Source organism: Pan paniscus, chromosome X (genome assembly GCF_029289425.2).
Source record: "Pan paniscus chromosome X, NHGRI_mPanPan1-v2.0_pri, whole genome shotgun sequence".
Classification (NCBI taxonomy): domain Eukaryota; kingdom Metazoa; phylum Chordata; class Mammalia; order Primates; family Hominidae; genus Pan; species Pan paniscus.
Window position 1 is genome coordinate 59,264,824 of NC_073272.2, and position 22,258 is coordinate 59,287,081.

Here is a 22,258-nt window from a genome sequence, read left to right on the forward strand (position 1 = left end):
GAAGACATTTATGAGGCCAAAAAGCATATGACACAAAGCTCGTCATCACCAGTCATTAGAGAAATGCAAACCACCTCATGCCAGTTAGAATGGCAATCATTAAGAAGTCAGGAAACAACAGATGCTGACCAGGATGTGGAGAATTAGGAAAACTTTTACAATGTTTGTGGGAGTGTAAATTAGTTCAACCATTGTGGAAGGCAGTGTCGCGATTCCTCAAGGATGTAGAACCAGAAATACCATTTAACCCAGCAATCTCATTACTGGGTATATATCCAAAGGATTATAAGCCATTCTACTATAAAGACACATGCACATGTATGTCTGTTGCAGCACTGTTCACAATAGCAAACCCAAATTTTCATCAATGATAGACTGGATAAAGAAAATGTGGCACATATACAGCAAGGAATATTATGCAGTTCTAAAAAGGATGTGTTTATGTCTTTTGAAGCGACATGGATGAAGCTGGAAACCATCATTCTCAGCAAACTAACACAGGAACAGAAAACCAAACACTGCATCTTCTCACTCACAACTGGGAGTTGAACAGTGAGAACACATGGACACAGGGAGGGAATCATCACACACCAGGGCCTGTCGGGGGATGGTGGGCTATGGGAGGGATAGCATTAGGAGAAATGCCTTATGTAGATGACGGGTTGATGGGTGCAGCAAACCACCATTTCACGTGTATACCTATGTAACAAACCTGCACGTTCTGCACATGTATCCCAGAACTTAAAGTATAATAAAAAAAGAATAAGCCAATATTTTAAATAAAAGCTTGTTTTGATCAATTATTTAGTTTTGTATTAGTGTATTTTTGTTAATATCAAAGACCATCTCTAGAAAGACTATTATAATTTCCTTTTCTACTTTTTTTTAAAGACAGAATCTTGCTCTGTCACCCAGGCTGGAGTGCAGTGGTGTGATCTCAGCTCACTAAAGCCTCCACCTCCTGGGTTCAAGTGATTCTCATGGCTTAGCCTCCCAAGTAACTGGGACTAAAGGCACATGCCACCAGGCTGGGCTAATTTTTGTATTTATTTTAGTAGAGTCAGGGTTTTACCATGTTGGCCAGGCTGGTCTTAAACTCCTGACTTCAAGTGGGCTGCCTGCCTCAGCCTCCCAAAGTCCTGGGATTACAGTCATGAGCCACTGCACCCGGCCATATGGTCACTTGTATTTATGCTGAGAAAGCATTTGATAAAATTTAACATCCCTCCTAATCAAAACCCTAAAGAAACTGGGTATAGAAGAAACATAACTCAACATAATAAAAAACATATACGACAGACCCACAGTATCATACAAAATGGGGAAAAACTGAAAGCTTTTCCTTTAAGATCTGAATCACAAGGATGCCCACTTTCCACTTTTATTCGACAAAATACTAAAAGTCCTAGCTAGAGCAATCAGACAATAGAAAGAAATAGAGGGCATCCTAATTGGAGTGGGAAAAGTCAAATTATTCTTGTTTGCAAATTATATAACCTTATATTTGGAAAACAAAAAAGCTCCACCAAAAAAAAACTTTTAGAACTGATAAGCCAATTCGGTAACACTGCCAGATACAAAATCAACATACAAAAATCAGTAGCATTTCTATATGCCAACAGTAAACAATGTTAAAAAGAAATAAAAATGTAATCCCACATTTAAAATTTAGCCACACATAAAATTAAATACCTAGAAATTAACTTAACCAAACACGTGAAATATCTCTGTAATGAAAACTATAAAATATTGATGAAAAAATTGAAAAGGACACACACAAAAAGGATATTTTATGTTCATGGATTGGAAGAATCAATGTTGTTGAAATGTCCATACTATCCAAAGCAATCTACATACTGAATGCAATTTCTATCAAAATACCAATGACATTCTTCACAGAAAGAGAAAAAAGCAATCCTAAATTTTATGTGAAATCACAAAAGACCCTAAATAGCCAAGGTGTCCTAAGCAAAAAGAACAACATTGGAGAATCACATTATCTTACTTCAAATTATACTACCGAGGTATAGTAACCAAAACAGCATGGTACTGGCATAAAAACAGACACATAGACCAATGGAACAAAATACACAACCCAGAAACAAATTCACACACTTCCAGTAAACTGATTTTTGTCAAAAGTGCCAAGAACATACACTCGAAAAAAAATGTCTCTTCAATAAATGGTGCTGGGAAAATGGGACATCTATATGCAGAAGAATAAAACTAGACCTCTGTCTCTCACCATATACAAAAATCAAATTAAAATAAATGAAAGGCTTAAATCTAAGACCTCAGACTATGAAACTACTACAAGCAAACATTGGGGAAATTTCCCAGGACATTGGTCTTGGCAAAAATTTCCTGAGTCATATCCCAGAAGCACAGGCAACCAAAGTAAAAATGAACAAATGGGATCACATCAAATTAAAAAGCTCTTGCACAGCAGAGGATACAATCAACAAAGTGAAGAGACAACTCTTCAGAATGGGAGAAAATATTTGCAAACTACCTTTCTGGCAAAGGATTAATAACTAGAATGTATAAGGAGCTTAAACAACTGTATAGAAAAAGAATCTAGTAATCTGATTTTAAAAAGTTTGAAAGATTTGAATAGATATTTCTCAAAAAAAGACAAATCACAAACAAGCGTATGTAAAGACGATGAACACTATTGATCATTAGAGAAATGCAAATCAAAACTACAATGAGGTATTATCTTGCCCCACTTAAAATGGCTTACATCCAAAGGACAGGCAATAACAAATACTGTCAAGGATGTTGAGAAAAGGGAACGATTTTATACCGTTGGTGAAAATGTACGTCAGTACCACCCCTATGGAGAACAGTTTGGAGTTTCCTCAGAAAACTAGAAATAAAGTTACCATATGATTCAGTAATCCTACTGCTGGGTATATATGCAAGGGAAAGAAAATCACTATATGGAAGAGATATTTGCACTCTTTTGTTTGTTGCAGCATGTTCACAATAGCCAAGATTTGGAAGCAACGTAAGTGGCCATCAATAGATGTGTGGATAAAGAAATTGTGGTACTTATACACAATGGACTGCTGTTCAGCCATTAAAAAAATGAGATCCTGTCACTTGCAACACCATGGATGAAACTGAAGATTATTATGATATGTGAAATAAGCCAGGCACAGAAATACAAATACCACATGTTCTCACTTATTCTGTGATCTAAAAATCAAAGAAATTGAATTTGTGGACACAGAGAATAGAAGGATGGTTAACAGAGGCTGGGAAGAGTAGTGGGGGTGGGAGGAGAAGGTATGGTTAATGAGTACAAAAGTAATGGAAAGAATATATAAGAGCTAATATTTGATAGCACAATAGGGTGACTATAGTGAATAATAAGTGGGTTGCATATTTTTAAATAAGTATAATTAGTTTGTTTGTAACACAAAGGATAAATGCTAGAGGGGGTAGGTACCCCATTCTCTATGATGTGATTATTATGCATTGCATGTCTGTATCAAAACATTGTGTTTACCTCATACATATATACACCTACTATGTACTCAAAAAATAAAAAGTTCAAAAACATAAAAAATGGAGTCAGTCTTATTATTTGTGTGTGTGTATTGTGTTTGTGTGTGTGACTGCTTATGAGGGAAACCTAAATTATTTTTTTCATAAAAAAGTGAATAGATAAAATGTGTGACTGAAAATTCAAAAAGGAGCATTATACAAATTTTATTTAGAAATATATAGATAAATAACTTATGGAAAAGCTAAAGGATTTGAAAGGTTTCTCATGAAAAATGTACCTCTGATTTATTTCAACTTTTCCAGTCACCATAATCTTCATTGTTGATGTTCTTTGGAGAAAATTCCTCCACCTCATTCTAATATTTTATCAATTTTTTAATGAAAGTAAAATATCTGGGAGTGGCAAATAGTCTGTGATTGACAAGACAGACACTAATGCAAACAATTTTATAGTATTGTGAAAGGAACATAAATCTTTGGACCCCCAAATCACTGAGCTAAAAGGGAAAGTCAAGCTGGCAACTGCTTAAGACAAACCTGTATCCCATTCTATTCAAGATTGTACCTCTGCACATTGAGATAAATGCATATCTGATTGCCTCCTTTGGAAAGTCTAATCAGAAACTCAAACGAATGTTTGTCTCTTATCTGCCTATAACCTGGAGTCCCCTGCCCACTTCGAGTTGTTCCGCCATACCGGCTCAAACCAATGTACATCTTACATATACTGATTGATGCCTCATATCTCCCTAAAATGTATAAAACCAAGCTGTGCCCTGACCACCTTGGGTACATGTCCTCAGGACCTCCTGAGGGTGTGTCATGGGTGCATTTCCTTAATGTTGGCATAATATACTTCCTAAATAGACTGAGACCTATCTCATATATTTGGGTTTCACAACATGTTGTTGGACAGATATATGTTATGTGGAAAAATCATAGTAAAGATGTTCAGAATTTAATTTGAGTGGGTAAGTGTGGTGGTGCTGGACTCGGTAATTTACATTTGAGGCAAGACCTGAAATAAAGTGATGAAATGAGTCACATGACATTTAGAGGGAAAGAGCAATCCAGAGAAAAGAAACAGCAATTTTGTAGGGTGGGAGTAAGTTCATTCTTAGGGAGCAGTGGGAGGAAGTATAATGTAAAATTTAAACTCTGGATTCAGACAGATGGACTGCTATCTTATTGCTGTCTCTTATTAAGCTGAGTGATATTAGGCATGTGTCTCAGCCCTTTTTACTTCAAGATTCTCATATGTGAAACAGATATAAAAGTACCCAATTCTCAAAAAGTAAAACTAATGTGAATTTATAGGCATCACTTAACCTCTTAGCATCTTGATTTGTTCAGATCATTCACATATTTACTTGCCAGTCTCCCATCTAGTTTGTCAGCCAGGAACAAAAATCACTGATAACTCCAAAAGGCTGTTCCTCTTCATTATCTTTATTATTATCGTGATTGTATCATCATCACTGTTCTCTCTTCAAGAACTAATTAATAAGCTTGCTAGGCAGCAGAAGCTGAATATCTTGTTGTCAGGAATGATGACCACTCTGAAGTGAAAACAGGCAATGCCTGACTGCTTGGTGTTCATTTGTGTAGTCTTCTTAGGAGAGTTCCCTTCAGGATTTCACAATGAATCCCAGATTACTCTGAAGGCTGTCCTTCTGGAACTGCGAGGTTAGACTCAAATTTTCACTAATGTAACTGAGAGTGCTAGTGTAAACAGATGTTCAGGTTGTAAGGCAGGAGAATAGGGTCTGAAGGCAGGGAATCTAAGGCCAATTTGTACTGACTTCCTAAAGCTGAATCAAGGGAAAACACTAAGGTCTGCGGTCACGAAATAATGGGGCCAAATCATGCTAACTCCATAAAAGCGAAAACACCAATGTCTGGAGGCAGGGAATCTGAAGCCAATTTGTGCTGACTCTCTAAAAAAGAAAACACCAAGGCTAGGGGCAGGGTATCTAAGACCAATCTGTGATAATTTACTAAAGTTAAATCAAAGGGAAAACACCTGGGTCTTGGAGCAGGGACCCTAAGGCCAATTAAAGCAAACTTCCTAAAGCTAAACAAAAGAGAAAAACCCCATCTCCCCATGCCAGAGTGGCAAAGGACCAAAGGTTATTTTCCCTACAACCCTCCCCCTTCCATCATGTCTCAGACAGAAAGGGAAAGTGCCCTATATTGGCTGCTGGCCAAGCCTGGGCCATCCCTTCATCTGCATAGGGTGCCAATTTACCTCAGCATTTAATTAGCCACAGACTAAATTCTTCATCCAGATGAGGAGTAACTGATAGGGACCTCAAAAGGAATACTTAAAATCATGAAAACATTGTAACTGGACCCTTGAGCTGCTTGCTCAGGCTCATTCCCACCCTGTAGAGAGCTTTCTCACTTTAATAAATCCCTGCTTTCACTGCTTCATTACTGTTTTGTTCCTTTGTTATTTTGTGTGTTGTGTCCAATTCTTTGTTCAAAACGCCAAGGAGCTGGACATCTCACAATCAAGGCTTGCCTTCTGCTAACAGTTGCACACTACATAGGGAGATCCCAGAAATGGGTTGGAATTTTCTAGACTTCAATATAAAGTTTTGATCTGCCATGCTCCTCAGGCTTTGTATTTTCAGATAATGAATGCTACTTTTATTGTTTATTTTTATCTTATAATAATTTAAACCCTCTCCTCTAGATCAACAGAACAGCCATTGAACTGAGGTTCTTGACCTCTTGTGTGAAGAAGAGGGAAATATGTACATCTGTAGCAGGAATGTTAACTTCAGAGAAGGTTAATATTAACACACACACTTTTCTCTAGGCTAGTAGAATTTCTGTCATGCATCTACCTTTCCTGCTAGCCAGCCAGCCATCCAGCAAATATTTTGAACAACCATCAGGTGGAAAGGTGCTAGGAAGGCTTGGGAATCTCATTGCCAAAATGTATAAACTAAGTCATTATGAGAGCTTGCAGAAGCGAATAGACATTTTAATAGATCATTAAGTGCAATGGTGTGATTGCTATGTAGGAATAATTATAGCAGTACAAAATATTACAACTCTATATTCTGAGGAATCCCTCTTTTTATAGAAGAGTGATTGGGTTTATTTAATCTCTTCCTGGTGAAGATAATAAAGATGTATATGAGGTTAAATGGAGAAACTAGAAATCTCTTTCTTCTCTCTATAGAATATAAGACAAGTAATCTCCACTGAGAAAGTACCATCTGGACAATAAAGGTGTAGGTTTGTTGCCCATATACATAGACAACTCTTTTTTTTACATTAATTTTGAGAAACAGGGTTTTTTTCGTGTTCAAATCCAGGCCAAGGTGTAACTGTGGGGACTGCTGCTCCAAGAAATTCTAGGAATGGAGCAGAAAAAAACCATTTTTATGCCATCTTTGTCTTTGAGAACTCGTTGTTCACAATCTCCCTGAGTTAGCACACCTGTGGAAATAGCATTGCATTGATGCAGCCATGATTAAAACACCAGTACCTTTCATGAGGTGGCCCAAAACACACCTAGGTCTGCCTAAATCACACCTGTGTCAGCCAAATAGTGCTGCAATAAAATGTGGGGAGTAAAGCCTTGAACTTTTTTGTCCCTCAAGGCCCTGGTATTCTGTGCCTGTGCCGGAAGAGGCAGTTCCAATGATCTCTGAAATTATTCTGGGGTCATTTTTCTATTATCTTAATAAGTAGCACCATCCTTCTACTCATCTATACTAATCTTCTTATCAAGTGGTTGCTTGGCCACACCCTTTGTGTTTTCTTCTGATTATGGTTTTTCATTTTTGAAACATGACCAGGCTAATAATTTTCCAAATATTAAAGTTTTTCTTCCCTTTGGAATATAAATGTAATATTTACTTTGTTTTCCTCTTCTCACATTTTATTATAAGCAGTCAAGAAAAGCCATGCTGCACCCTCAACACTTCACTGAGATATTCCTTTTGCCAAATATTTTATTTCATCACATATAAGTTCTACATTCCATAAATCTCTAGAATGTGAACACAATTCAGATGAATTCTTTGCCATTTACAACAAGGAGGACATTTCCTCCAGTTTCCAATAACATGTTTCTCATTTCCAAGGCTTCATCAGAATGGCCATTACTGTCTATATTTCTACCAACATTCTGTTCATGAGCGCTTAGGTAGTAATCCCTAAGAAGATTTAGGCTTCTCTAAAGCTCTCCTCTTCTGAGTCCTCAGCAGAATCAGCCTTTATGATCTATTTATGGCAATATTAGCTTTTCTTAGTATGCATTTCAAAATTCTCCTAGTGTCTACCCATTACCCATTTCCAAAGCTGTTTCTGCATCTTTAGGTATTTGTTACAGCAATATCCCACTTCTCAGCACCAGTTTCTACCTCTTCCATTTGAATTGCTACAACAAAATACTTTACTGAAAAGTTTATAAACAACAGAAATTTATTGTACATAGTTCTGAAGGCTGGTAAGTCAAAGATCAAGGCGCCAGCAGATTCAGTGTTTATTGAGGACCTGTTTCTTATATACGGTGTTTTTGTGCTGTCTCCTCACATGGCAAAAAGAGAAAACAAGCTCCCTTAAACCTATTTTATAAGGCACTAATCCCATTTATAAGGGTTGAGTCCTTAAGACCTAATCACCTCCAAAAGACCTCATCTCTTAATATCATTATCTTGGTAGTTAGGTTTGAATGTGTGAATTTTGGGGAAACAAAAAATCAGGCCACAGAAAGTCTTTGTCTTCAAATATAGTCACATTTAAATATAGTCATATTACTTCAACTTCTGTCTTTGGGTAGTGGTATGAACATTCAGTCCATAACACAATGTTAATAAATATTTATATTTTCACTGAGTCCTTTGGTTTCTCTTAAAAATAGCCAGTCCACTGCCAAGCAAATCTGTTAATTTCTTTGTTGTCTAGTGCTCCTGGTAAGGAGGGAGTTTGGCATTATACAGCTTGCTGGAGTTAGTGCTCATCACTTCTATAATGACTTTACAAGCAGGGAAGTTTATTTCTAGTGCTCTGGACCACAGTTTTCAATCAACATTTGAATTTGACTCCTTGCATTGCAGAGTTGGAAAATAGTTATGTTGAGTCATTAGCCCCAGAAAAGCAACCAAAGTATCCATATAATTTAGGAATATAAATCAGAACAAGGCCTACAGTTTTCTTCCTCATCACTGTAGCATGTGCAACTGATAACAGTAGTAACGGCTGACCTGCCACCAACACATTCAAAGAACCTAAGGACAACTTTACTTCAGGCATTTGGGTACCAAAATCTCTGATCAGTGTTCTGCCATGGAAATATTAATGGGGTACATAGGAACTGGATGTCTGTCTTATGAGTGGCAGATACCACTAGCTCACATTTCTGCCCTACCTTCATCAGTAGATTTGAATTTTCTCCTAAATTTATTCATTAATTTGATATGAAGATTCATGAGAAAAAATCTTCTAAAAATTACTGTATTCCATAACTCTGTAATTTAATTATGCCTCAATCCCACTTCGGGTCAGAGGTACATAGTGATTTAAAGTTTTTCCAAAGCTAGCTGCAGTAGTAGAGAAACATGGTTTGAAAACAGTTCCATGAAGTAACCCTATCTATTTTACTCTCTCATACACATGAACTAAATATTCTTGTCAACTCCTTAGTTCATCCTTAATAACCCAAAACTATCAAGAGCATTTATGCAGTAAAGTTACCTCATTCCTTCCTCAAAATCTTTAAGGTAATCTAGGTAAATATTTAATACTTTTATTTGTTTTCTATTTTTTATTTTGTTAAAATATATGTAACATTAAATTTACCATTTAAAATGTTTTATGTGTACAATTCAGTTGCTTTAATTACATTTATAAGGTTGCACAACCAGCACCACAATCTATTTCCAAACTTTTTTTTATCATTCCAAATAGAAACTCAGCAACCATTAAGCAACAACTCTCCATTCTTCTCTCCCCCAACCTGGGTAACCTCTAATTTAATTTCTATCTAGGTGAATTTGCCTATTCTAAATATTTAATGTAAATAGAATCATAAAATATTTGTCCTTTTGTGTCTAGCTTATGACATAGAGCATAATGTTTGCAGGGTTCATCCATATTGTAGCATGGGTCAGAGTTGTATTCTTTCATATAGCTGAATAATATTTCCTTGTATGTATATACTTTTTTAATCCAGTTATTTGTTGATGGGCTGAAGTGATAGCCAAATTTTAGAAAACTGTTTCCACTTTTGGCTATTACGAATATTGCTGTGATAAAATTTGGAATATATTATATATTTGAATGTCTAACTTTAAAAAAGTGAAACTTTTTCACCTTTTGAGAAACTGCTGCCATAACTGCACCACTTTTTCTCGCCACCATCAATATATGAGAATCCCAATTTCTCCCCATCCTTGCCAACACTTCTTATTTTCCCTTTTTTTTTTTTTTTTTTTTTTTTTGTTGAGATGGAGTCTCACTCTGTCTCCCAGGCTGGAGTGCAGTGGCGCTATCTCAGCTCACTGCAAGCTCTGCCTCCTGGGTTCACTCCATTCTCCCGCCTCAGCCTCCCGAGTAGCTGGGACTACAGGCGCCCACCACCATGCCTGGCTAATTTTTTTTTACATTTTAGTAGAGACGGGGTTTCACCTTGTTAGCCAGAATGGTCTTGACCTCCTGACCTCGTGATCCGCCCGCCTCGGCCTCCCGAAGTGCTGGGATTACAGGTGTGAGCCACTGCGCCTGGCCTGTTTTCCTTTTTAAAAATCACTGGTATAACCATCCTAGTAGGTGTCACGTGGAATTTTATTGTAATATTGGTTTGCATTTCTCTAATAACTTATTATTTTGAGCATCTTTTTTTGAACTTATTGGCAATTTGTATATCTTCTTTGCGGATATGTCTAAACAAGTCCCATGCAATTTTTAAATTGAGTTATTTGTCTATTTGTGGTTTATTTTAGAAGTTCTTTATTTTTACTGCCTATCAAACTCTTATCAGGTATAAGTTGTGCAAATATTTTGTCCAATTTGGTAGGTTGTTTTTAACCTTCTTGATAATGTCCTTTAAGGCACAAAAGTTTTCAATGTCAATGAAGTTCAATTTATCTATTTTTTTTTCTTCTACTCTTTTTGGTTTTGGAGTGCAAACGAGTCCATTGCCAAATCCAAGGTCAGGAAGACTTACCTGTAAGTGTTCTTCTAAATGTTTTATGGTTTAAGTTAATTTTTATATGGTGTAATGTAGGGGTCCAAATTTGTTTTGCATATGAATATTAATCTATCCCAGCACTATTTTTTGAAGAGACCATTTTTTTCCCATTGAGGTTACTGGACACCCTTGTCAAACACCAATCAGCCATTAATGGTTGAGTTTATATCTGAACTCTCAATTCTATTCCATGGATTTGCATGTCTATCTTTATAAGAGTCCTGCAATGTTTTGATTACCGTTGCTTGTAGTAAGTTTAAAAATTGGTAAATGTGGATAATCTGCATTTACTTTTTTTCAAAATTGTTTTGATGATTTGGGACTGTTGCAACTTAACATGAATGTAAAAATTGCTACTGTATTTTGGAAAAAATACTTTTGAAATTTTTTTTTTTTTTGAGATGGAGTCTCGCTCTATCGCCCAGGCTGGAGTGCAGTGGTGCAATCTCAGCTCACTGCAAGCTCTGCCTCCCGGGTTCACGCCATTCTCCTACCTTAGCTTCCCGAGTAGCTGGGACTACAGGCACCTGCCACCATGCCTGGCTAATTTTTTGTATTTTTAGTACAGACGGGGTTTCACCTTGTTAGCCAGGATGGTCTCGATCTCCTGACCTCGTGATCTGCCCGCCTCGGCCTCCCAAAGTGCTAGGATTACAGGCGTGAGCCACCATGCCTGGCCCTTTTGAAATTTTTATAGTGATTGTGTTGAATCTATAGATCACTGTGAATAGTATTAGCATCTTAACATTACTTCATCTTCTTACACAGGAAAATAAAATATCTTTCCATTTATTCAAGTCGTCTTTAATTTCTTTAAAAAATGTTTTTTATGGCTAGGTGTGATGGCTTATGTCCATAATCCTAGCACTTTAAAAGGCTGAGGTAGGAGATTCACTTGAGCTTAGAAGTTTGAGACCAGCCTGAGGAACATGGTGTGACCCTGTATCTACAAAAAAAAAAAAATTAAAATTGGCCAGGTATGGTGGCATGTGCCTGTAGTCCCACCTTAATGAGAGACTAAGGGGAGAGGATTGCTTTAGTCCAGGAGGTCAAGGCTGCAGTGAGTTTTGATTGCTCCACCGAACTCCGGCTTCAGTGACAGATTTTGTCTCCAAAAAATTGTTTGTATTTTCAGAGTACAATTTCTTCAATAATTTTATTATTTCTAGGTATTGGTGTTTGGAGAGACTCAAATATCCAGATACAAGGAGCTCAGAGAACTCCCAGAATATACATTGCAAGAAGAATCTCACCAAGGCATATAGTCATCAGACTATCCAAAGTTAAAATGAAAGAAAAAAATATGAAGAGAGGTAAGAGAGAAGTAGTTAATCACCTATAAAGGAAATCCCATCAGATTATCAGTGGATTTCTCAGGAGAAAACCTACAAGCCAAATACATTGGGGGCCTATTTTTAGCCTCTTTAAAGAAAAATATGTCAGTCAACAATTCTATATTCTGCCAAACTGAGCTTCATAAAAGAAGAAATAAAGTCTGTCCCAAATAAACAAACACTAAGGAAAGTGTCACGCCACTAGGTCATTTCTGTAAGGAATAGTCAACTGCAGCGTGTGGTGGGTCATGCCTATAATCCCAGCACTTTGGGAGTCTGAGGTGGGGGGATCACCTGAGGTCAGGAGTTCCAGACTAACCTGACCAATATGGTGAAACCCAGTGTCTACTAAAAATACAAAAATTAGTCAGATGTGGTGGCGTGCACCTGTAGTCCCAGCTACTCAGAAGGCTGAGACAGAAGAATTGCTCAAACCCGGGAGGTGTAGGTTTCAGTGAGCCAAGATCGTGCCACTGCACTCCAGCCTGAGTGACAGAGCGAGACTCTGTCTTAAAAAAAAAAAAAATGCTCAAGGAAGTTCTAAACATGAAAACAAAAGCACAATATACAACATCATAAAAGGACAAATAAATACAAAGCTCACAGATACTATGAAGCAATTATACAATTGGAACTCCATGCTACTAACTAACAATACTATGGCAGAAACAAAACACACACATCACACACATTGAATGTAAATGGTCTAAATATTTCACTTATGGATACAGAGTGGAAAATTGGATAAAAAATAAGAACAAATCTTCTGCTGTCTACAAGTGACTCACCTACTGGCTAAAGCAAGCTACAGACTCAAAATAAAGGAATGGAAAAAGTATATTACACCAAATGAAAAACAGAAGCAAGGAAGAGTAGCCATTCTCATATCAGATAAAACAGACTCTAAACTAACAATAGTAAGCAAAAATACAACAAAGTACATTAAATAATGATAAAGTCTTCAATACAAGAAGATTTTACTATCCTAAATATATATGCACCCAATACTGGAGCACCCAAATTAATAAAACAAACACTAGTAGACCTAAGAAAACAGACTGATCACAATACAATAACAGCAGGGGACTTCAACACTCCACTGACATCAGCAGACAGATCATGAAGGAAGAAAGTCAACAAACTCTGGTTTTTAACTGAACCCTAGACCGAATGGACCTAATAGACACTAACAGAACACTCTACAAAACAACTTCAGAATATACATTTATTTCCTCTGCACACTGAACATTCTCCAAAATTTACTATATGCTTGGCAATAAAGCAAGTCTCAATACATTCAGACATCAAAATTATATGAAGTGTCTGCTCATACCACAGTAGAATAAAATTAGAAATCAATACCAAGAATAACTCAAAATTACACAAGTACATAGAAACTAAACAACATGCTCTGGAACAACTTTTGGATAAACTGTAAAATAAAGGCAGAAACCATAAAATGTTTTAAAACAAATGAAACATAGCAACAAGCAGAAACACAGCATACCAAAACTACTGGAATACAGCAGAAGCAGCTAAGAGAAAAATTAATATCATCATTAATATCTAGCCTACATTGAAAACTAGAAAGATTTTAAATTAAGAATCTAATATCAAAACTCAAGGAACTAGAAACACAAGGACAACCTAACCCGAACACTAGCAGAAGAAACCTCAAAGGTGGCAGAATAACAAAGATCAGATCACAATTAAAGGTCAGGAAACAACAGGTGCTGGAGAGGATGTAGAGAAATAGGAACACTTTTACACTGTTTGTGGGACTGTAAACTAGTTCAACCATTGTGGAAGTCAGTGTGGCAATTCCTCAGGGATCTAGAACTAGAAATACCATCTGACCCAGCCATCCCATTACTGGGTATATACCCAAAGGATTATAAATCATGCTGCTATAAAGACACATGCGCACGTATGTTTATTGCGGCACTATTCACAATAGCAAAGACTTGGAACCAACCCAAATGTCCAACAATGATAGACTGGATTAAGAAAATGTGGCACATATACACCATGGAATACTATGCAGCCATAAAAAATGATGAGTTCATGTCCTTTGTAGGGACATGGATGAAGCTGGAAACCATCATTCTCAGCAAACTATCACAAGGACAAAAAACCAAACACCGCATGTTCTCACTCATAGGTGGGAATTGAAAAATGAGAACACATGGACACAGGAAGAGGAACATCACACTCTGGGGACTGTTGTGGGGTGGGGGGAGGGGGAGGGATAGCATTAGGAGATATACCTAATGTTAAATGACGAGTTAATGGGTGCAGCACACCAACATGGCACAGGTATATGTAAGAAACCTGCACATTGTGCACATGTACCCTAAAACTTAAAGTGTAATAATAATAAAATAAATAAATAAATAATAAATAAATAAATAAAGAATTGCTAGTGATAACAAGAATGAAGTCATCAGTAAACCTACAGAAACATGCAATAATACTTTTATAATCTCTTCTCCTCAGTATAAAAGTAATATAACTTCTAAAGTGGTAAGTTTTTTTTACAATAAGCATGCATTCATATATTACTTTCATAATAAAAAGACTATAAAAATGCAAATAAAAAAGATTGAGACAATGATAGAAAGTATCAATAAAACAAAAGTTGGCCCTTTGAAGAGATAAAATTGACAGACCATTACCTAGACTAACCACGAAAAAAGGGAAAAATTTAAATTAGCACAATAAAAAAATGAGCATGGCATTACAACTGGTACAACAGAAATACAAAAGATCGCCAGAGACTATTGTGAACACCTCTATGTACACAAAGTACAAAACCTAGAGGAAATAAATGAATTTCTGGAAACCTCTCAAGAGTAAACTAAGAAGAAATATGAATCCTGAACAGACTAATAATGAGTAATACAGTAGAATCAGCAATAAAATATCCTTCTCCAACAACAACAGAAAACCCAGGACCAGGTGGAGTCACAGGCAAATTTTACCACATGTATAAAAAACATTGTATCAATCTTACTGAAACTATCCAAAAAAATCAAGGAAAAGGAATTCCTCCCTAATTCATTCTATGAAACCAGTATCACTCTGATAATCATGCAAAGATACAACAACAACAACAACAAAAAACTACAGGCCAGTATCCCTGATGAACTTAAATACAAAAATCCTCAGGAAAATACTAGCAAACCACATCCAGCTGCACATAAAGAAGATAATAAATTATGATTAAGTGGATTCTATTCTAGGATGAAAGGATGGTTCCACATACACAAATAAATAAATGAGATTCACCTCAAACAGAATTAAAACCAAAAACCATAAGATCATCTTAATAGATGCAGAAAAAGCTTTTGATAAAATTAAACATCCCTTCATGATAAATAACCTCAAAAAGCTAGGCATCAAAGGAACATACCTCAAAATAATGAGAGCCATATATGATAAACAGCTAAAACAGCATAGTATTGGCACAAAAATGGACACATAGATCAATGGAATAAAATAAAAAATATAGAAATTAAGCCACATAGCTATAACCAACTGATTCTCAACTAAGTAACAAAAATAAACAATGGGGAAAGGACATTCTAGTGAATAAATGATGCTGAAAAAAAATGGACAGCCATATGCAGAAAAATGGAACTGAACATTGTGAAAGGAAATTAACTTGGGCCCCCAAAATCACTAAGGAAAACTTAAGCTGGAAACTGCTCTGGGAAAACCTGCCTCCCATTCTATTCAAAGTTATCCCTCTGTTACTGAGATAGATGCATATCTGATTACCACCTTTGGAAATGCTAATCAGAAACTCAAAAAATGCAACCATTTGTTTTTCACCTATGTGTGAGCTGGAAGCTCCCTCTCCACTTCAAGTATTCCTGCTTTTGCTTCAAGTTGTCCTGCCTTTCCAGACTGAACCAATGTACTTCTGATATGGTTTGGCTGTGTCCCCATGCAAATCTCAAATTGAATTGTATCTCCCAGAATCTCCACCTGTTCTGGGAGGGGCCCAGGAGGAGATAATTGAATCACAGGGGCCAGTCTTTCCCTTACCATTCTCATGATAGTGAATAAGTCTCACAAGATCTGATGGGTTTATCAGGGATTTCTGCTTTTACTTCTTCCTCATTTTTTCTTGCAGCCACCATGTAAGAAGTGTCTTTCACCTCCCACCATGATTCTGAGACCTCCCCAGCCATGTGAAACTGTAAGTCCAATTCAACCTCTTTTTCTTCCCAGACTTAGATATGTCTTTATCAGCAGTGTGAAAATAGGCTAATACAGTAAATTGGTACCAGTAGAGGGGGGAATTGCTGAAAAGATAACCGAAAATGTGGACGTGACTTTGGAACTGGGTAACAGGTAGAGGTTGGAAGTTTGGAGAGCTCAGAAGACAGGAAAATGTGGTAAAGTTTGGAACTTCCTAAAGGCTTGTTGAATGGTTTTACCCAAAATGCTGATAGCAATATGGAAAATAAGATCCAGGCTCAGGTGGTCTCAGGTGGAGATGAGGAACTTGTTGGGAACCAGAGCAAAGGTGAGTCTTGTTATGTTTTAGCAAAGAGATTGGTGGCATTTTGCCCCTGCCTTAGAGATTTGTGGAACTTTGAACTTGAGAAAGATGATTTAGAGTATCTGGTGGAAGAAATTCAGCAGCAAAGCATTCAAGAGGTGAATTGGGATATTAAAGGCATTCAGTTTTAAAAGGGAAACAGCATAAAAGGTCAGAAAATTTGCAGGCTGAATATGATATAGAAAAGAAAAACTCATTTTCTGGGAAGAAATTCATGCCCACTGCAGAAATCTGCATAAGTAGCAAGAAGCTTAATGATAATTCCCAAGACAATGGGGAAAATGTCTCCAGGGCATGTCAGAGGTCTTCACGGCAGCCCCTCCCATCACAGACCCCAAGGTCCAGGAGGAAAAAGTGGTTTGTGGGCCAGGCCCAGGGTCCCTGTGCTGTGTACAGCCTAGGGAGTTGGTGCCCTGTGTCCCAGCTACTGCAGCCATGGCTGACAGGGGGTAATGTAGAGCTCAGGCTGTGGCTTCAGAGGGTGGAGGCTCCAAGCCTTGGCAGCTTCCACATGGTGTTAAGCCTGCAGATGCACAGAAGTCAGGAATTGAGGTATGGGAATCTCCACCTAGATTTCAGATGTATGGAAACATCTGGATGCCCAGGCAAAAGTTTGCTGCAGGGAAGGGGCTCTCATGGAAAACCTCTGCTAGGGTAGTGTGGAAGGAAAAATTGCACATTCTAAAATATTTGAAGAGATTTATTCTGAGCCAAATATGAGTGTTCAAGGCCTGTGACACAGCCCTCAGTTGGTCCTTAGAACATGTGACCAAGGTAGTTGGGGTGCAGCTTGGGTTTATACATTTTAGGAAAATTTGAGACTTCAATCATATACATTTATGAAATACATTGGTTCAGTACAGAAAGGTGGGACAACTTGAAGCAGAGGCTTTCAGTGTACAGGTAGACTTAAAAGTTTTTGGAAAGAAAATAGGTTGAATTTGTTTAAAGACCTGGTATCAACAGAAAGGGAAACGTCTGAGTTGTGATAAGAGGGTGTGTAGAAGAAAATTTTATCATGCAGATGAAGCCTCCAGGTAGCAGCTTTCAAAGAGAACAGATTGTAAATGCTACTTATCAGACTTAAGGTCTGTGTTGATGTTAATATAGGAGAGAGATAATGAAGCATGTCTGAGCCCCAGTTCTCATCTTGACCTAAACCAATCTTTCAGGTTAAATTTTAAGAGTTCACTGGCTGAGAAGGAAGCTTATTCAGAAGGTTGGGGGGTGGGACTCAGAATTTTATTTTTGGTTTAAAATATGATCTTATTTCTTTTTTATGGCTGCATAACATTCTATGGCTTTTATGTACCACATTTTCTTTATCCAGTCTGCATTTATGGGCATTTAGTTTGATTCCATGTCTTTGCTATTCAAAGTGCCTATTTTTAAAAAGTCAAAAAACAACAGATGTTGGCAAGGATGCAGGAAAAACAGCATGCTTATACACTGTTGGTGGGAATTTAAATTATGTCAACCTCTTTGGAAAACTATGGAGATTTCTTAAAACACTTAAAATAGAACTGCAGTTTGACCCAACAATCCCACTACATGGCATGATCACACAGAAAAAAGTCATTATATAGAAAAGAAACCTGAACTCATATGTTCACCACTGTGATACAGACCCAATGACTGGAGAAACAGTAGGGTCCTTTTTCACTTTTTTTCTTTTTTTTAATTATAATACTTTAAGTGTGAACAAAGTGCAGGTTTGTTACATGTGCTTTGTTGGTGTGCTGCACCCATTAACTCATCATTTACATTAGGTATTCCTCTTAATGCTGTCACCCCTTGATCCCCCTACACCACGAGAGGCCCCAGTGTGTGATGTTCCCCTTCCTGTGTCCAAGTGTTTCCATTGTTCAGTTCCCACCTATGAGTGAGAACTTGAGGTGTTTGGTTTTCTGTCCTTGCAATACTTTGTTCACAATGATGGTTTCCAGCTTCATCCATGTCCCTAAAAAGGACATGAAATCATCCTTTTTTATGGTTGCATAGTATTCCATGGTGTATATGTGCCAAATTTTCTTATTTTATTATTATCATACTTTAAGTTTTAGGATACATGTGCACAACATGCAGGTTTGTTACATATGTATACATGTGCCATGTTGGTGTGCTGCACCCATTAACTCATCATTTAGCATTAGGTATATCTCCTAATGCTATCCCTCCCCACTCCCCCACCCCACAACAGTCCCCAGTGTGTGATGTTCCCTTCCTGTGTCCATGTGTTCTCATTGTTCAATTCCCACCTATGAGTGAGAACATGCAGTGTTTGGTTTTTTGTCCTTGTGATAGTTTGCTGAGAATGATGTTTCCCAGCTTCATCCATGTCCCTACAAAGGACATGAACTCATCATTTTTTATGGCTGCATAGTATTCCATGGCACATATACAATGTGCCACATTTTCTTAATCCAGTCTATCATTGTTGGACATTTGGGTTGGTTCCAAGTCTTTGCTATTGTGAATAGTGCTGCAATAAACATACGTGTGCATGTGTCTTTATAGTAGCATGATTTATAAACCTTTTGGTATATACCCAGTAATGGGATGGCTGGGTCAAATGGTATTTCTAGTTCTAGATCCCTGAGGAATCACCACACTGACTTCCACAATGGTTGAACTAGTTTGCAGTCCCACCAACAGTGTAAAAGTGTTCCTATTTCTCTACATCCTCTCCAGCACCTGTTGTTTCCTGACTTTTTAATGATTGCCATTCTAACTGGTGTGAGATGGTACCTCACTGTGGTTTTGATTTGCATTTCTCTGATGGCCAGTGATGATGAGCATTTTTTCATGTATCTGTTGGCTGCATAAATGCCTTCTTTTGAGAAGTGTCTGTTCATATCCTTTGCCCACATTTTGATGGGGTTGTTTGTTTTTTTCTTGTAAATTTGTTGGAGTTCATTGTAGATTCTGGATATTAGCCCTTTGTCAGATGAGTAGGTTGCAAAAATTTTCTCCCATTCTGTAGGTTGCCTGTTCACTCTGATGGTGGTTTCTTTTGCTCTGCAGAAGCTCTTTAGTTTAATTAGATCCCATTTGTCAATTTTGGCTTTTGTTGCCATTGCTTTTGGTGTTTTAGACGTGAAGACTTGCCCATGCCTACGTCCTGAGTGGTATTGCCTAGGATTTCTTCTAGGGTTTTTATGGTTTTAGGTCTAAGATTTAAGTCTTTAATCCATCTTGAATTAATTTTTGTATAAGGTGTAAGGAACGGATCCAGTTTCAGCTTTCTACATATGGCTAGCCAGTTTTCCCAGCACCATTTATTAAATAGGGAATCCTTTCCCCATTGTTTGTTTTTGTCAGGTTTGTAAAAGATCAGATAGTGGTAGATATGTGGCATTATTTCTGAGGGCTCTGTTCTGTTCCATTGATCTATATCTCTGTTTTGATACCAGTACCATGCTGTTTTGGTTACTGTAGCCTTGCAGTATAGTTTGAAGTCAGGTAGCATGATGCCTCCGGCTTTGTTCTTTTGGCTTAGGATTGACTTGGCAATGTGGGCTCTTTTTAGGTTCCATATGAACTTGAAAGTAGTTTTTTCCAATTCTGTGAAGAAAGTCATTGGTAGCGTGATGGGGATGGTGTTGAATCTATAGATTACCTTGGGCCGTATGGCCATTTTCATGATATTGATTCTTCCTACCCATCAGCATGGAATGTTCTTCCATTTGTTTGTATCCTCTTTTATTTCATTGAGCAGTGGTTTGTAGTTCTCCTTGAAGACGTCTTTCACATCCCTTGTAAGTTGGATTCCTATGTATTGTATTCTCTTTGAAGCACTTGTGAATGGGAGTTCACTCATGATTTGGCTCTCTGTTTGTCTATTATTGGTGTATAAGAATGTTTGTGATGTTTGCACACTGATTTTGTATCCTGATAATTTGCTGAAGTTGCTTATCAGCTTAAGGAAATTTTGGGCTGAGACGATGGGGTTTTCTAGATATACAATCATGTCATCTGCAAACAGGGACAATTTGACTTACTCTTTTCCTAACTGAATGCCCTTTACTTCCTTCTCCTGCCTGATTTCCCTGGCCAGAATTTCCAACACTATGTTGAATAGGAATGGTGAGAGAGGGCATCTCTGTCTTCTACCAGTTTTCAAAGGGAATGCTTCCAGATTCTGCCCGTTCAGTATGATATTGGCTGTGTGTTTGTCATCAATAGCTCTTATTATTTTGAGATACGTCCCATCAATACCTAATTTATTGAGAGTTTTTAGCATGAAGCATTGTTGAATTTTGCCAAAGGGCTTTTCTGCATCTATTGAGATAATCATGTGGTTTTTGTCTTTGGTTTTGTTTACATGCTGGATTATGGTTATTGATTTTCATATGTTGAACCAGCCTTGCATCCCAGGGATGAAGCCAACTTGATCATGGTGGATAAGCTTTTTGATGTGTTGCTGGATTCTGTTTGCCAGTATTTTATTGAGGAATTTTGCATTGATGTTCGTCTAAAATTCTCTTTTTTTGTTGTGTCTCTTACAGGCTTTGGTATCAGGATGATGCTGGCCTCATAAAATGAGTTAGGGAGGATTCCCTCTTTTTCTATTGATTGGAATAGTTTCAGAAGGAATGGTACCAGCTCCTCCTTGTACCTCTGGTAGAATTCGGCTGTGAATCCATCTGGTCCTGGACTTTTTTTGGTTGGTAAGCTATTAATTATTGCCTCAATTTCAGAGCCTGTTATTGGTCTATTCAGAGATTCAACTTCCTCCTGATTTAGTCTTGGGAGGGTGTAGGTGTCCAGGAATTTATCTATTTCTTCTAGATTTTGTAGTTTATTTGCATAGAGGTGTTTATAGTATTCTCTGATGGTAGTTTGTATTTCTGTGGGATCGGTGGTGATATCCCCTTTGACGTTTTTTATTGCATCTATTTGATTCTTCTCTCTTTTCTTCTTTATTAGTCTTGCTAGTGGTCTATCAATGTTGTTGATCTTTTCAAAAAACCAGCTCCTGGATTCATTGATTTTTTGAAGGGTTTTTTGTGTCTCTTTTTCCTTCATTTCTGCTCTGATCTTAGCTATTTCCTGCCATCTGCCAGCTTTTGAATGTGTTTGCCCTTGCTTCTCTAGTACTTTTAATTGTGATGTTAGGGTGTCAATTTTAGATCTTTCCTGCTTTCTCTTGTGGGCATTTAGTGCTATAAATTTCCCTCTACACACTGCTTTGAATGTGTCCCAGAGATTCTGGTATGTTGTGTCTTTGTTTTTGTTGTTTTCAAAGAACATCTTTAATTCTGCCTTGATTTCATTATGTACCCAGTAGTCATTCAGGAGCAGGTTGTTCTGTTTCCATGTAGTTGAGCAGTTTTGAGTGAGTTTCTTAATCCTGAGTTCTAGTTTGATTGCACTGTGGTCTGAGAGACAGTTTGTTATAATTTCTGTTCTTTTACATTTGCTGAGGAGTGTTTTACTTCCAACTATGTGGTCAATTTTGGAATAGGTGTGGTGTGGTGCTGAAAAGAATGTATATTTTGTTGATTTGGGTTGGAGAGTTCTGTAGATGTCTATTAGGTCTGCTTGGTGCAGAGCTGAGTTCAATTCCTGGATATCCTTGTTAACTTTCTGTCTTGTTGATCTGTCTAATGTTGACAGTGGGGTGTTAAA